At 47.7% G+C, this 14,282-nt stretch overlaps 1 pseudogene; it reads right to left on the reverse strand.

Annotated features, from left to right (window-relative positions):
* Positions 1-261: 261 nt before the first annotated feature.
* LOC131481728 (probable G-protein coupled receptor 27) lies at positions 262-9,414 on the reverse strand (annotated as a pseudogene).
* Between the last annotated feature and the right edge of the window lie 4,868 nt (positions 9,415-14,282).

The raw sequence follows: 14,282 nt of genomic DNA on the forward strand, positions 1-14,282 counted from the left end.
GAGTGTAGTCTTCACTTAAAAGAAAGGATAAAAGTTACCACATGTGGAGTAGAAGATGCCAAGAACCAGGGCAAGAAGGCAGAGCCTACTGCTGCCCAGAAAGCTAGAAAGCATCTTTCAAGGGAAGAGGCCAGAGCTGGGGTGAGCCTGGTACATGGAACCTCCCCTCTTAATCCCCAACCCCGCCTCTGCCATTTTCAACCCACCCACCCCCAAAAGGCCACAGGGCTGTACAATCCAGGTGTTTGTTAACTTTGAGAGTCATCTTAAAAGCAGATTCTTAACCGAAAACAGGAAAAAAGCATTGCCTAAGCCAAAGAATTTGGTGGAGCTGTGGATGTGCCAGTGCCCTGGTTTCATGGAGCCCTCACAGCCCAATGCCTTCAAGTCACAAGGGAGGGTGACCTGCGCTACCTGGGAGCTCTGTCAGCAGGGGAACTGGGCGCAGAAGCAGTCCCTGATCTCCCTGTTGAACAGGAAGCACACGACAGTGTTGATGCTGGCTTGCGTGAAGGTGAGACACACTGAGGCCCTCAGGTAGGCCAGGAGCATGGTGCTGGTCCTCACCTGGATCCGCAGGTAGCTGGTCAGGATGTAGGGGTCCCAGAGCAGCAGGATGAGCAGTGTTGTGTCATAGAGCATCCTGCACAGCCTCTTCTCCACCTTGAACTCCTCTAGTACGAGCAGGCAGCGCGACCTTGCCAGACCCTGCAGCCTGGATGCCAATGATAGTGGGTGGCATATGTCCATGGCCAAAGCCTGCCAGCCAGTTGGCCACATGGCCAATGGTACCATGCCCGTGGAAGGTCCAGTCGTGGCTGATGGTGGGTTCTAGTCTCGCCGGCCTCATCTTGCGGTGATCATGGTTGAAGGAGAGCAGGTAGAGTTAGACGAGTTTTGTGGCACCCACCACCAAGGCCAGCAGCAACAAGGAAGCTGAGTGCGCCAGTTGTGAGGTCAAGCTGCTGCTCCAGGATGCATGGCATATCCTGGTCTTCTCCACCGCGTCCAGCACAGGTGGGAAGGCTGGGGCACATGGCCAGCCTGCCGGGTGTTCAGCATAGAAGCCATGGTGTGCCATGGCCAGGTAGTGAGTGACGCCCAAGCAAAGGAGCAGGAAGGCAGCGTGAAAGCAGAAGAGTGCCGCCAGGAAGGTGAACAGTCTGCAGCCCAGCATGCCCAGCAGCACCCCTGAGGTGGCCTCTGCTCAACCCAGAGCCAGCACAACTGTCTAGAGGCAAATGAGCATGCGCAGCCCTTTGGCCAGTCACAGGTGGAGCAACAGGCAGTATGGGGCATGGTGCTGGGCATGTTCCCGCAGGAGAAGCAGTGCAAACAGCACGTTCTGGCAAGCCTCAAGTAGAGTAGAAGGCTGAGCGTGGCCAGATTGAGGTCCAGAGCGGTCTCCTTAGTGCCTCTGTCCACCGGTTTGCTTGTGCTCCCCACAGCAGCATCTCCCAGCAGGTGCTCTGCCCTGGGATTAACCTCCTGCCTTGTTGCTCTCCCTGGTCACCCCTCCCGTGCTCCTGTGCCACTGCCACCGCCCTGGTGCAGTATGGGCCCTGAGTGAGCTCCAGGGGCCTTGTGAGCTCCAGGGGCCCTGGGGCTCACCAGGCGCCCGCCCAGCCCCTCCCTGGTCTCCTCAGCCCCAACCACCAGGCCACTGCCATATCAGGAACAGTGTGCACAGAAGGCTGTGGCCACCCCTTGCGCCCCAGGCACCAGGTACTTCACTGAGGACAGGACATCCTCCTCCAGTGCCGCCAAGCACCCTCCCCTCTGCTGGAGTGCACAGAGTGATTGCCCAACACCATATGGTTCTTACCCTTCTTTCTTCACGTTATAACCAGTTTTTTTGTTTGTTTTTTTGTTTTTTATAGATTTGCTTATTCTTATTGCAAACTTAGATATACAGAGAGAAAGAAAGACAATGACCGCAATGGAAAGAGCTAAGTGGATCTAAAGCTAGGAGCCCATATCCTCTTCCATGTCTCCCATCTAGGTTCAGTGTCCCAAGGCTTTGCGCCATCCTCCACTGCTTTCCCAGGCCATAAACAGGGAGGTGGATGAGAAGTGGAGCTGCCAGGATTGAGCTGGTGCCCGTATGGGATCCTGGCACGTTCAAGACGAGGACTCTAGCTGCTAGGCCATCACGCCAGGCACAGAATTAAGTATGTCTTCAGTCAAGTTTTTGACTTGTGCATGGTCCCAACTTGCCTTCCTATAGCAATATCCATTTCAGGTCACTCTTCACTCGATCCTTCTGGTGGATACAGCCAAAAGCCTAAAGAAAGGCTTTGGCATTCCTCTTTGTCACTCAGATAAGCTAAATGAGTGAGTAACTATATTTTATAATTTTCAAAGCAAAAGAAGGCCTCTAGTGAATTTCTGTCTTCCTAAAAAGAAGGCTTAGCATCTTTTCCATAAAAGCTCAATATGTAGCCCTGGGTTAGTTCTCTCAATTCATTTCCTCCTACTGCATTAGGTTATTCAGAATAGCTCTGCAAATACCACTGAAGAGAGCTCTTGGTACAATGAGATTGCTTTCCAATATAAAATATATAAATCTTAAAAAAATTATGTTTCTATATCTGGAGCAGAAAAGAATATTGGGGAAACAGTAGGGGGAGAGCAATTGGAGAGGGTGGAAGGGGAAACCTCTGAGCCTAAGGAACTGTACCAAAAAACGACACTACATAACCACCAGTGAGTTTACTCTTAAATTGAACAAAAACTTGAAAGAGTTCACATATTCATGATTTTAAAAAGTGTGATGTTCACTTCCACCCAAAGTTTTGGTGATTCTGAGATGATCACCTGTTCCACAGTCCACAGGTTGCATTGCATTTGTGTTCACTCTCATCAATGTAGAATCACTGGCACCACCGTCACACAGGGTGGGTTTCCTGTAGAATTCAGGGTGACGTTCAGTCTCCAGCATTTGTAGCTACACTTAAGAAAACCTCAATGTTAATTTTAGGGAGAACTTTATTTCAGAATTGCTGCTCTGCAGCACATACAAACATGACTTCCCAATGTTTTTCTTCTTTTTTTTAATGTTATTTTTGATGATGTTTACATAGTTGATCAGGGTCGGAAAGGTCAAGGATCAGGGGAAAGCAGGCAAGACCACTGTTTACACATTTCCTTTTTCTTCTTCCTTTATCCGGAGGAGGGGAGGATACAATGGCAGAGACCATGCCCAGCCTCCCCAGTACCCAATGTCATCCCAGGGTCCCCGTTGTGGGGCATATGCTCAAGGGGTTTCGATAGTTCTGAGATGCTGTTGACATCACTGCTCCAGAGATGAGGAAATCCTTCCAAAGTCAATTGGCTGACATTGTCCACCTCAGAGTTTCCATTCACCCAGAAGCTTGCAGTCAAGCTTCACGGGGGTAGTTGATCAATTTGTTCTGCCCTCCTTTCTCTGCAGGCCAATGGGTGCTGTGATCCAGTCCAACCTACCCAACACATACTTGACGCTCACATACACCAGTGGGGAGCTGCAGCCAAGTCATAGCCACTCCCTCCCAGTAACCCTCACTGGACTGGCCCTCAACTCTGGTTCCTGTGCCTGCCAACATGTGCAGTGGACTGGTCTGATCTGTCCCACATCTCATTCTTGTCTTGTACGCATCATTGGATAGTGAATCCTAACTTAACCCAACAGACTCTACCCTCTAGTCCACATTTGTGCCAGTGGGTGCCACTGTCTGTCCACCCAGGCCTGCCCTCAATCCTGATTTTCATGCTCAGTAATGAGAGCTGCAGCCCATTAGAGAGGTGCCCACAGCCTCCCCACTGGACCCACTCCCTGCCCTGGATCTTGCACTTTCCAGGTGATTCTGTAGCCTAGCTCAACAGGACTTGCCCCTAGTTCCAGTGCTTACCAGCTGATGCTGTGTCAAAGCCCAACCCTCCTGTCCTTATTTCGGGTCATACCTGTACCAGTGGATATGATAAGCTAGCCCATTGCGGCTCTCCTCCAACCCAGTTATGTGTAGGCCAACAGGTGTTGTAGCCCTGCCCAGCATGATCTGCTCTAGTCCCAGCTTTCACATTCACCAGCAGGAGCAGTGGCCCAGAAGTGGAATCCTTACTACTCCATTACCAGACTTGCACATCTTCCTACATCTCCTGTGTGCTCATGTGTGCTGCAGTCCAGTCTAACGTGTCCTGTCTCACCTTGGCATTTGCTGGTGGATGCTGTAACCTGGCCTGGCCTCATCTGCCACCATTCCAGCTCATGTTGTTGGGTGCTGTCACCCAACCAGGCACAGTTAGCCCCCTAATCTCAACCCTAATGTGACATGACTGGTGATGTGGCCAGACCCAGCCTTTCCTGCACCCTGTCCTGGTTCTGATATCTGCCAGTGGTTGCTATGAACTGGTGCAGCCTGGCCCATACCTGAGCCACACATACACCAGCAGGTGTTGTAACCTGGTCTGGTCTGCTCCTTGCCTTGGATCTTGAGCTCACCTACAGAAGCGGCACCTTGATAAAGGAGTTCCCAAAGCTCCTTACTCAGGACTTGTCTAAAGGACTTATTCTAGCTATTACTAGGAACACTACATAGGGTTAAGTGTTAGCTCCAGTAATAGTACTCTTTTTATGGAATTTCCAACAATAAAGGATATAGCAGAAAGCATTGGAATCTTTCTTTTAAACTCTTTTGCATTTAGAGGACATTTGTCTCAAAAGGCATTCCAGCTCATTCTTTTTTTTTTCTTTTCTATTGTTTTATGGAATTATTCTCCTAGGATTTATATTATAGCTGTTTATCTGGGTTGTAGTTTAACACACCTTTGGAAGCCGTGCCTGTTTGCACCCTTTGTTCGAATACATTCTTCACAATGTTGATGAAATAATAATAATTGGAAACTCTTGTAGCTATTTTGGTCCCACATGCAGTTTCTGAGATTATGGAAGGTAGCAACTGTTTCGTAAATGAAAACAATGATCAAATTAACTGGGCTTACATGCCCAGTCATAGGAAATACAAATTATTGTAGCTAAGTTATTATTTTAACCAGTCATATTTCTTTTTTGGGAGGGTGAGTCCTTTTCTTAATTAAAATTCTAACTTTTACAATATAATACCATACATTCAGATATACTATTACAAAATATTTATATTATTATAATTTCTTACAAAATGTACATAATTTATACTCTTTAAGTTTTTTGGTTGTTCCAAGATTCTATGCATTATGAAAACTATAAAAGTTCTAGTGAGTATGGCTGGAAATAACATATTTTTACACAGGCAAATTCTCCATTGGAGCACTCACATACTGCAACATATCAAGATACTTTATGTGAAAGAAGCAGATGATTGTCAATGTTGACCATTGTTCATTTTCAATACAGCATATTTTTGGAAGGATGACTATACATATTAATTTAATCTTAGTATAAATTATCACCATATTACAACCATTTGTCCCTGTGTCCTCTCTTACATAATTTTGAAAGGGAATCGCCTTTCTTTTTTTTTCCGCTCCCCATTGGAAAAACGATGCCATCATATAATTCATGAGCCCATGATGAATTTGAATAGCGAAAAGAGATTATTTGGAAGGAACCAAACTGAAATAAAACAACACCAAAACACATGCGATACAGCCAAAAAAGCAAACAAAAAATCAAAAACAGTATGGATTGGACTATTGGAGCTACACTTTCCATGTTGGTTTCCTTACATAAGAGAGAATATATGGGTATTTGTTCTTTTGTGATTGATGCACTTCAGTGAGCATCATGGTCTCTAGTTGGGACCACCTGGTTGTAAATAGAATAATTGCATTCTTCTTAACAGCTGAAAAATATACCATGGAGTAGATGTACCAGTTTCTTTAACGACTCTTCCTTGGATGCACATCTGGATTGTTTCCATGTCTTTGCTATTGTAGATTGTGCTGCTGCAAATATAGGATTACGGATCCCCTTCTCACATGCAGATTTCACTTCTTTGGGGTATATTCCTAGGAGCGGGATAGCTTGGTCATATGACAGGTTTAACCAGTCATATTTCTTAATGGGAAGCTAAAATTATATGCCAAGTGGAAAAAACTTCCAGGGGCCTGTTGCCTGCTGGTGGGTGCCACGCCAGGATCATCTTCATGATTGGAGTCCCAATTCCGGCCACCGTGTACATGTGGGGACCTGTCCCTGGGCAGCCAGTGCTCCATTCAGCACCAGGCTCTGCCTGTTGGCTGCCCAGTGGACAGCTCTGGGGATTTGGAGCTTTAAATTGCTGCTTTGGAAGCTCCATGTGAAGCCCACTGTGCTTTTGGGTTGTCAATCAATCCTCAAGTCTCCCAATGACAGAGTAACTTTTCCTTTGAAGGTAAGCAAGGGTAATGAGACCTGGCAGGTTTGAGGAGAGGGACCAGATGATCTTTATGGAAAAGCTTGATACACCAACCTCCTATGAATCATGTGTAGAACACACGGAAGGGGCCTGAGTGTCTTCTCCAACAGACGCAGCAGGACCCAGGGAGCAAAGCACAACAAGGTCGTAGAGACCCGGGACCAGAAGGCAGATGAAGAGTGAAATGGAGACACAAAGGAGGCACAGCAGCAGGAGGCACCTGACAAGCTAGGAAGGCATGAGAAAGGGTGACAACTGGGAGCTAAGAACCAGTGAACCCCCAAGACTAAGGGGCACAGAAAAGGAGGGCCTCCTTTACAAGGACAGCTGAACCGCATGGCGGCCAGGCGACACACCAGCTCCTACCATGTGGGATCTTACTGCCAGCACCCTCCGAGTGCAAGGGTGATCCCACATGGGGGATGGGGTGGCACTGGACACAACCACACAGCCAGGACCATGCAACTCAGCCACCCCTCACATGTGCACACCTGCAATGAAGGGGAAACTCCAGCACCACACTCCATAGGCCACCCATCTCAGCCAACCAACCCCCAACCCCGACAAACACTTGTCAGTGCACGCAAGCGACAGGAGGCCATAGCGGGCAGTGGCAGGGAACCTATGGGGGTGGCAACATCAGGCTGTGAGGGAGAGGCACCAGGAGCATGATGCAGAGCCACAAGGGAAGACCTCGGGCCAACGAAAGCCAGGTCCACCTGGAAAATGGACATGGGATGCCACTGCCATACACTAAGGTGGTCCTGTGATGCCTGGGACACCGGAGCCTGCCTCTAGTGACTGCAGGAGTTCCCCTACACACCTCTGAGGTCCCTGACAGCTGTGAGGGAAGAGACAGGACCTGGAAAGTCATGATGCCCTGAGTCTGCAGCTGATGTCAGCATCTGATGGGGTAAGGGTAAGGGCTGCAGGAATGTGGGGAGGCCCTGGGAGGGGCCTGGGGACACAAGAGGGGTCTCAGAGGCTGGAGGGAAAGTGCAGGCAAGAGGGGAGGAGGCTCCGGAAAACTCCAAGGGACTGAGCATTCTCTCACCGAGGAGGGCTGAGTCCCCGAGAATGCTGGGGAAGGAGGAGGAGCGGCAGGATGAAATGGAGGAGTAACTGAGTTCCTTGGGACTGGAAGAGCTGAAAGCCCAGGAGGTGGCAGAATAGCCCTGAGTCTGGAGGTGTGCCTGGTCGGGGGGACATGAGGGGAGTGTTGGAGAGGCTGTGGAGCATAGCTGAGGGCTTGGCAAGCATGGTGGGGGACTCTGGGGAGGTGTGGGCATGCCCGCATGGGCCTGGAGTAATGCTGGTGAGGCAGTGCAAGTCGGTACTGAGGTGCCCTGGGGAGCAGGGACAGCACCCATGGGCAGGTGGGGAGCTGCTGAGGGAGGGAAGGATGAACATGTGGTAAATGGTGGAGGCCGCTGAGGACTGGGAGCTGATGCCAGAGCATGACCTCTGAGGGGAGGGCATGCCGGGAGGCTCACATTGATGTGTGCACATACAGGGCCCTGTTGGGGACCACAGGAGATGGCGTGAAGCCCTAGGGGAGACTGCCGCCCACATGGGACTCCCTCGGGGCGAGGGACCCATGGGGCAGGGGTGGCTGGCACAGCAAAAAGAGCCACAGAGGAAAGCTGTGCTGAGGACTGGGGAGACAGGCACGGGGGACCCCTAGGAAGCAGAGTCAGAGAGGACCCCAGGCTCCAGCAAGGCAGACATAATTGGAGGACCTCAGCTCTGACTGCCTTGGTCTGTCTTCTGACTCCACAGGTGTAGGGCTTACAGGGGCAGGGGAGGGAGAAGGGGTGGGTGGGATAGAGAGACAAAGAATGAATTTGTGTGTGCGTGTGTGAGAGAGACAGAGCAGACCAGTGGCAGCAGAAGTGGCTCTGGCACCTGCTCCTGCTCTGCTCCCACAGAATCTGAGCTGGGGGTGGGCTGCCTGGAAGCAGCCTTAAGTAGCCCAGCGGAGCGAGCCTCCACCAACCAGGCCTTCCCTCTGGCCCCGACTCCCACCCACCAGACTCTGCCCACCTACAGAAGCTCTTCTCATTGGTGCATCTCCTCTCTTCTCATTGGTTCATCTCCTCTGTGCTCTCTGGCACCAGCCACCCCGCCCCCAGGATGCAACCCCATGCTTCCTCCCACTCCTTGCTTCTCTTCAAGCCCTTTCAGCCCTCACCCACTTTTCCTCACCTCCGCCCACAAGCCCTAGTCTCAGTACTCAAGGTGGCAGTGGAGAAACACACACTCTCCTGGCCATCATCTCACACACTCTGGCGCTGGCAACAGTGACTTACTTGCAATGGAGCCTATTCAGATCATCACAGTAGCTGTGATGAGCCCACCTCATGAACCCTTCAAAATCACCTGATTGAGACTGAGACGTGCAAATGTGCTGGTCACTTCCACAACATGATCATTGAAGAGATTCTTGAGCTGTCCAAAGCAATCCAGCAGCTCATCCAACAGGTGCACGTTCCCAATGACCCAGCAAGGGAGGACTTTGCAAAGGGACAGAAAGGTCTTACATCACAGAAAGGTCTCTACATGGAAACCTCTTGCGCCTCTTGGATTCTCTATCTGGGTTTGCAAACAGATGTTTCCATCTAGTATGCAGAGAGAAAAAAAAAAGCATTGACGATTTCTTCCAAAACACTAAGGTTCCACTGTCACAGGTTCTGTGGTTGAGAACATGTCTGCGCCGAGAACTTGTAAAGAGGAGTTACAACTGGAAGGAGGAAAGACAGAAAGAAGAAGTAAAGTGGGGAGGGGAGAGGCATGTGTGATCACATTGTCTGAACATATTGTCGACATCATGTTCTAAGCACAGCACATGAATATCCAAGATACACTGACAGAACAGCGAATCCTTTCAGGGTCAGAGCAGACTTATCTAGGACATGACTCTTGAGCTCTCCTTCTGAAATTCCTTCCCAAACAGTAGTATCTCTTGGCAATTGCTGCCGTCACCTTGGAAACTGTCCATTTCTGAGACGGCTGCAAGCAGCTTGACTTCTGAATGGTCCATGGGTCCAAGGCATAGCATGTTTCCTCACAGTCATGCTTCTCTGGGTGGTTTTGGTTTCCATCTTGATAGCCAAACAAAGACAAACAGAATTTGGATGCCATCTTTGTGTTCTTCTCTATTCCACACTCCGCTTTCCATTGTTGGAAAAAAAAATGAGCTTCCAAGGTGGTGATTTTTTTTAATATTTTTAAATTAATGATTACATGGTTGATCAGGGTGGGAAGGATCGAGGCAAATGTGGAGAACATCCCAGTAAAATTACAGCACGATAATAAATCAATTTTAAAAATTGCTAAAATGACAGGACCAAATTACTGCCTATTCCTATTAACCCTGAATGTAAATGGCTTAAACTCATCAATCAAACATCAGATTAGTAGACTGTATTAAAAAAAAAACAAAAATTAAAAAAAAAAAACATCCATTTGCTGGCTACAAGAGACACACCTCCCAAACAAAGGTCAGTGCAATATATCACATGGATTTTGAACTGTTTTGTTTGTTTCACCTCTTCAAAAACAGTTTCTTCTCATTACATTCTTCAATGACCCATAGATCATACTGTAGCATTCTTTAATTAAAGAAGGTTCTTGATTTTCTTTTACATTTCTTCAGCAACACAGTAGTCATTCTGTAGCATGTTATTTAACTTCATGGTGTTGTGAATTTCTTTTTTCTTCCTGTTGTTGACTTTGTTTTGTGGCTTTTCAAGGAGATGTATAGTAACTGTGTAATTTAGACGATCCTATCCAGTAGCATGTTATTTAATCTCACAGAATTGTAAATTTCTATTTTTTTCTCCTATTGTTGATTTTGTATTGTGGCTTTTTATTTAAGGAGATGTATAGTAACTGTGTAATGGAGACTATCAAGTCCAGATGTGAGGATACAATGCAGTTTGCATGTGTGTGCGATAAAGTTTGACTTTTTCTGAGTTTCCTAGACTGACGTATGGGAGACACAAGTTGGCAGATAAAATAGAAGTGGTCCACCTAAATACAACATTTGGACTGGCAATTTTTAAATTGTAACTCAAACAATATTTGGGACATGCTTACCCTAGAACCAATAAGATATTATTTGTCTGGAGTTCTGGTTCAACTAACAGCCCTCACTAGAGATTGTCAGTGTAGGATTTGGCATTGCTGTGTGGGGAGACTTTCTGGGATTCTATAGGTGCTGTGATGGGAAAGGGTTGAGAAAACCCTTCTCAGTGCTTCAGGGGTCCCCAGAGTCTGCTACAGTCCCTTGGGCGTGGATGGTGCTGTTCAGCATCTGCCCCATCTGAGGGATCACCTGGGATTGCCTTCCTTCAGAACACACTGGCATGAATGGCCTATCCTCCTTCACCTGAAGCCTGGAGCCTCCCTCACATGCAGACAGACTGCAAACAGTGAACGGATGGCCATAGTACTCTCTGTTTCTAACTGTTTTCTGAGAAATGCAGGCCTCCATTTCCACCATCGGCATGAGTGAAGCTGACCTTGCAGCCTGTTGTTCCACATATCCAGGCTGAGGGGTAGACTGCCAGGGGTCTTCTTGGTCTTTCCCCTAATCTTTCTGGCTGTTCACAATTTCTGCTGGCCAGGGCCTTTGTTTTGTGTTTGAGTCTGTGCTTTTGTGGTCACCCAGCTTTGGGACTGTGGAGAAGGCTGGTCTTGTCCTCTAATGCCACAGCCTCTCACAGAAGCCTCTCTGGAGCATCCTTCTGAGGCTTTTGAAGTCAATCATGGAGTCCTTGACTGTGCTCTTCATACAGGGCTCTGGCTCCCTCATGGAAGTAGAATGGGTGCTGTGGTTGTTGGCATGCCCGCGTGCAGTCTGTGGCCTTGATTGCAGGCCTGTTCCTGCCACAGCACCTCTGCGTGCCCTGCTCAATCGGCTTGACAGATTTCTTTTCTCTTGTCTCTTTGCTAGGCAACGTAGCATCTGGCAGCTGAGTTGTAGTATCCACAGGGCTCCCTGGGCCACACCAGTCTGTCACAGCAGCCCCTGTTTCCTGCTCTCAACACAGCAGAAGTCTCTGATGAGAGTTGGGGAGCCCAGCTGCATCTGTCTGGGTTCTGCAATGCCTCTTTCTAGACTGCGGTAAACCTGAGGACAGGGAACTATGCACACGTCTTAGGGTTTCCTCCCAGCAGTCCCCTGAGATCACAAAAGGGCTGAGACAACAATGTTCTTCAGCCATAAGACCCACCAGAGACAGCCTGATTGAGTATGTCCATTTATTGTAAGGTAAACACAACTTTTTTAGACTAGGAAAGGGAAGGCAGAGGGCAGTCTCTGATAATTCTCTCATGCAACAATGCACATGCAACTTGCTAGAAGGCATGTCTATCACTCTGGACCCTCTGACCAAGTCACAATTCACATTCCTCATACAGGGATGGAAGCTATGACTCAGGTCACAGGCAGGTAGGCTGTGAGTCAGGTATAGCACATAAGCTAGAAGCTATGCCTCGGGTCATCTTCACCACCTGTGGCTGGCAAATAGGGTGTGGGTTGCAGTTGATTTCTTAGAGCTGCTTATCAAGGAAGTATAGCCCAGTAAGCAGGCCGAGTTGAAGTCTTGGTTAGCTGAAACCATTGTTAGGGGCTTCCCCTCAGAGACATGGTGTCCCATGTGCCTACAACCTCCCACACAGAGATCCAGAGGTAATGTCATTCTCTCTCTCACACACACATTCATCCACAGAAATACTCATATGTAAAAATACATATACAATATATACATACATACACACATGTACATACAGACACATATAAATATTCATACACACATGCTAATACATATATACATAACCATATATGCACAAAAATACACAAATATATACATAATATGCACACATATGTACCTACACACATTTACAAATACACATTCTTAAATATACACATACACACATAATCCACATAAACACTAAGCATCCAGCTATGCACACACATATGTACACATATCAACATATGTAGATAACATACATACATAAATATCCCTATGTGAACACACATCTATACACATACACACATAATCCACATATGCACCAAGCATCCAGCATCCACACAGATAACACACATGCATACACATGCATATGTGTATATACATCTACACACATAATACACATACTTACACATACACATGCACATACACACTCGCACATACTGACAGACATACCTAAATTTAAAAAAAATTATTTACTTGTGTTCTTTGTCAGAGTAACTGAGACAGGGAGAGACAGAGATTTTTCATCTACTGGTTCACTATTCAGAGGACTACAAGCTCCAGTGCTGGGCCAAGCTAGAGCAAGGGACTTCATAAAGATAACCTATGCTGATGACAGGAGCCCTAGTACTTGAGACATTTTCCACTGCTTTCCTGGAGGCAGTAGCAGGGAGCTGACTTGAAAGTGGAGCAGCCAATGCATGACCAGCGCCTATATAGGGTGGTGGCACTGAAGCAGGCAGCAACTTTACCCATTATGCCACAACAGCAACCTCAGAGACCTTATTTGTTCTTGACTGATGTGTGTCTCATGCTTAGCATATGCTCAACTGGAAATTTTTCTTGTGAATCTAATTTGATTACTTGAACAATGACAGTCAGATAATTCCTGGTGCTGTATGTATCAGATCAGAAACACCCTGCTCTGATACCTCTCCAAAATGAGAGACACTGTCCAGCTGCTGTCTTGGCAGTTATCTGCTAGCCTGCGGGTTCTTTACCATGCACCAGTTTTTAGTCTAAGCTGCACTTTCCTGGTGAGCAGCTTTCAACCAGTGGCCATTATGCAAGATCAACTTCCAGAGTCCTCCAGCCAAGATAGAGCTCTCCTGGTGAAAGCTCAACAATATTTGTCCCTGGTGCATATGTCTTTTATTGTAACCAAAAAATATGTGTTTTGTTTTTATTTGAAAGACAGAGTTATCGACAGAAGAAAAGACACAGATAGATCTTGCATCTGCTAGTGCAGTCGACAACTGGCTGAAACAGTCAGAACTGAGCCAGTCTGAAACCAGGATATCCTTCCGGCTCTCCCGTGTTTGTGTTGGGTCCCAAGGCCTTGATCCGTCCTTCATTGTTTTCCTATTCCACCAAAAAAGGAGCTGGATGGGAAGTGGATCAGCCAGGACACAGATACTCTTATGAGATGATGGTGCCAAAGACAGAGGCCTAGCCAACACTGCCACAGTACTGGCATCACATACTAGTTTGGTGAGTAATCCTTACTCTGAATTTCTCCCACTGTGGTCCACGGACAGTCAGGGCTGCATGACAAGTTTAGCTAGACTTTTATGAAAGAAGGCAGACCCTCTGCACAGATGAGAAACCTGAGGTTCAGGGCATGGGGCAACCTGCTTGCCATTGCACAATGACAAATCCATCTACTATACACTCCCTCATTCATATAAACATCCACACATCGATCTACCCACCTATTCTTCCATTATCTATTCATCCACCTACCCTTCCATCCACCCACCAATCCATCCATCCATCCACCTGGCCATCCATTCACCCCGCCTCCCACCCTTTCATGCACCTATCCATCCTCCCATGTGTTCTCTCACTCGCTCCTTCCACACTCCAATGGACCCACCTGCTCCTCTATTCCTCTATCTACCCATTATTTCTCTGCTTACCCTAATGCTCATTTCCTTGGCTCTGTCTGTTGCCTAATGACTTCCAGAAAGCCATTTGTCTGAGTGACTGAGAGTTCAGGCTCTGGGATCTGTCTCCTTGGACTCACTCCAAGCTGCTCCACCTCTTGGGAGCCCCTTCTGCTTCTCTGCTTGTTTTGGAGACTGAGTGTTATTACCGACCCCTACTGTTGCTGACACAGTGGGGATCAGGCAGCTCAAAAGTGCAATCGGAA

The sequence above is a fragment of the Ochotona princeps genome, chromosome 13 (genome assembly GCF_030435755.1).
Source record: "Ochotona princeps isolate mOchPri1 chromosome 13, mOchPri1.hap1, whole genome shotgun sequence".
Lineage (NCBI taxonomy): Eukaryota > Metazoa > Chordata > Mammalia > Lagomorpha > Ochotonidae > Ochotona > Ochotona princeps.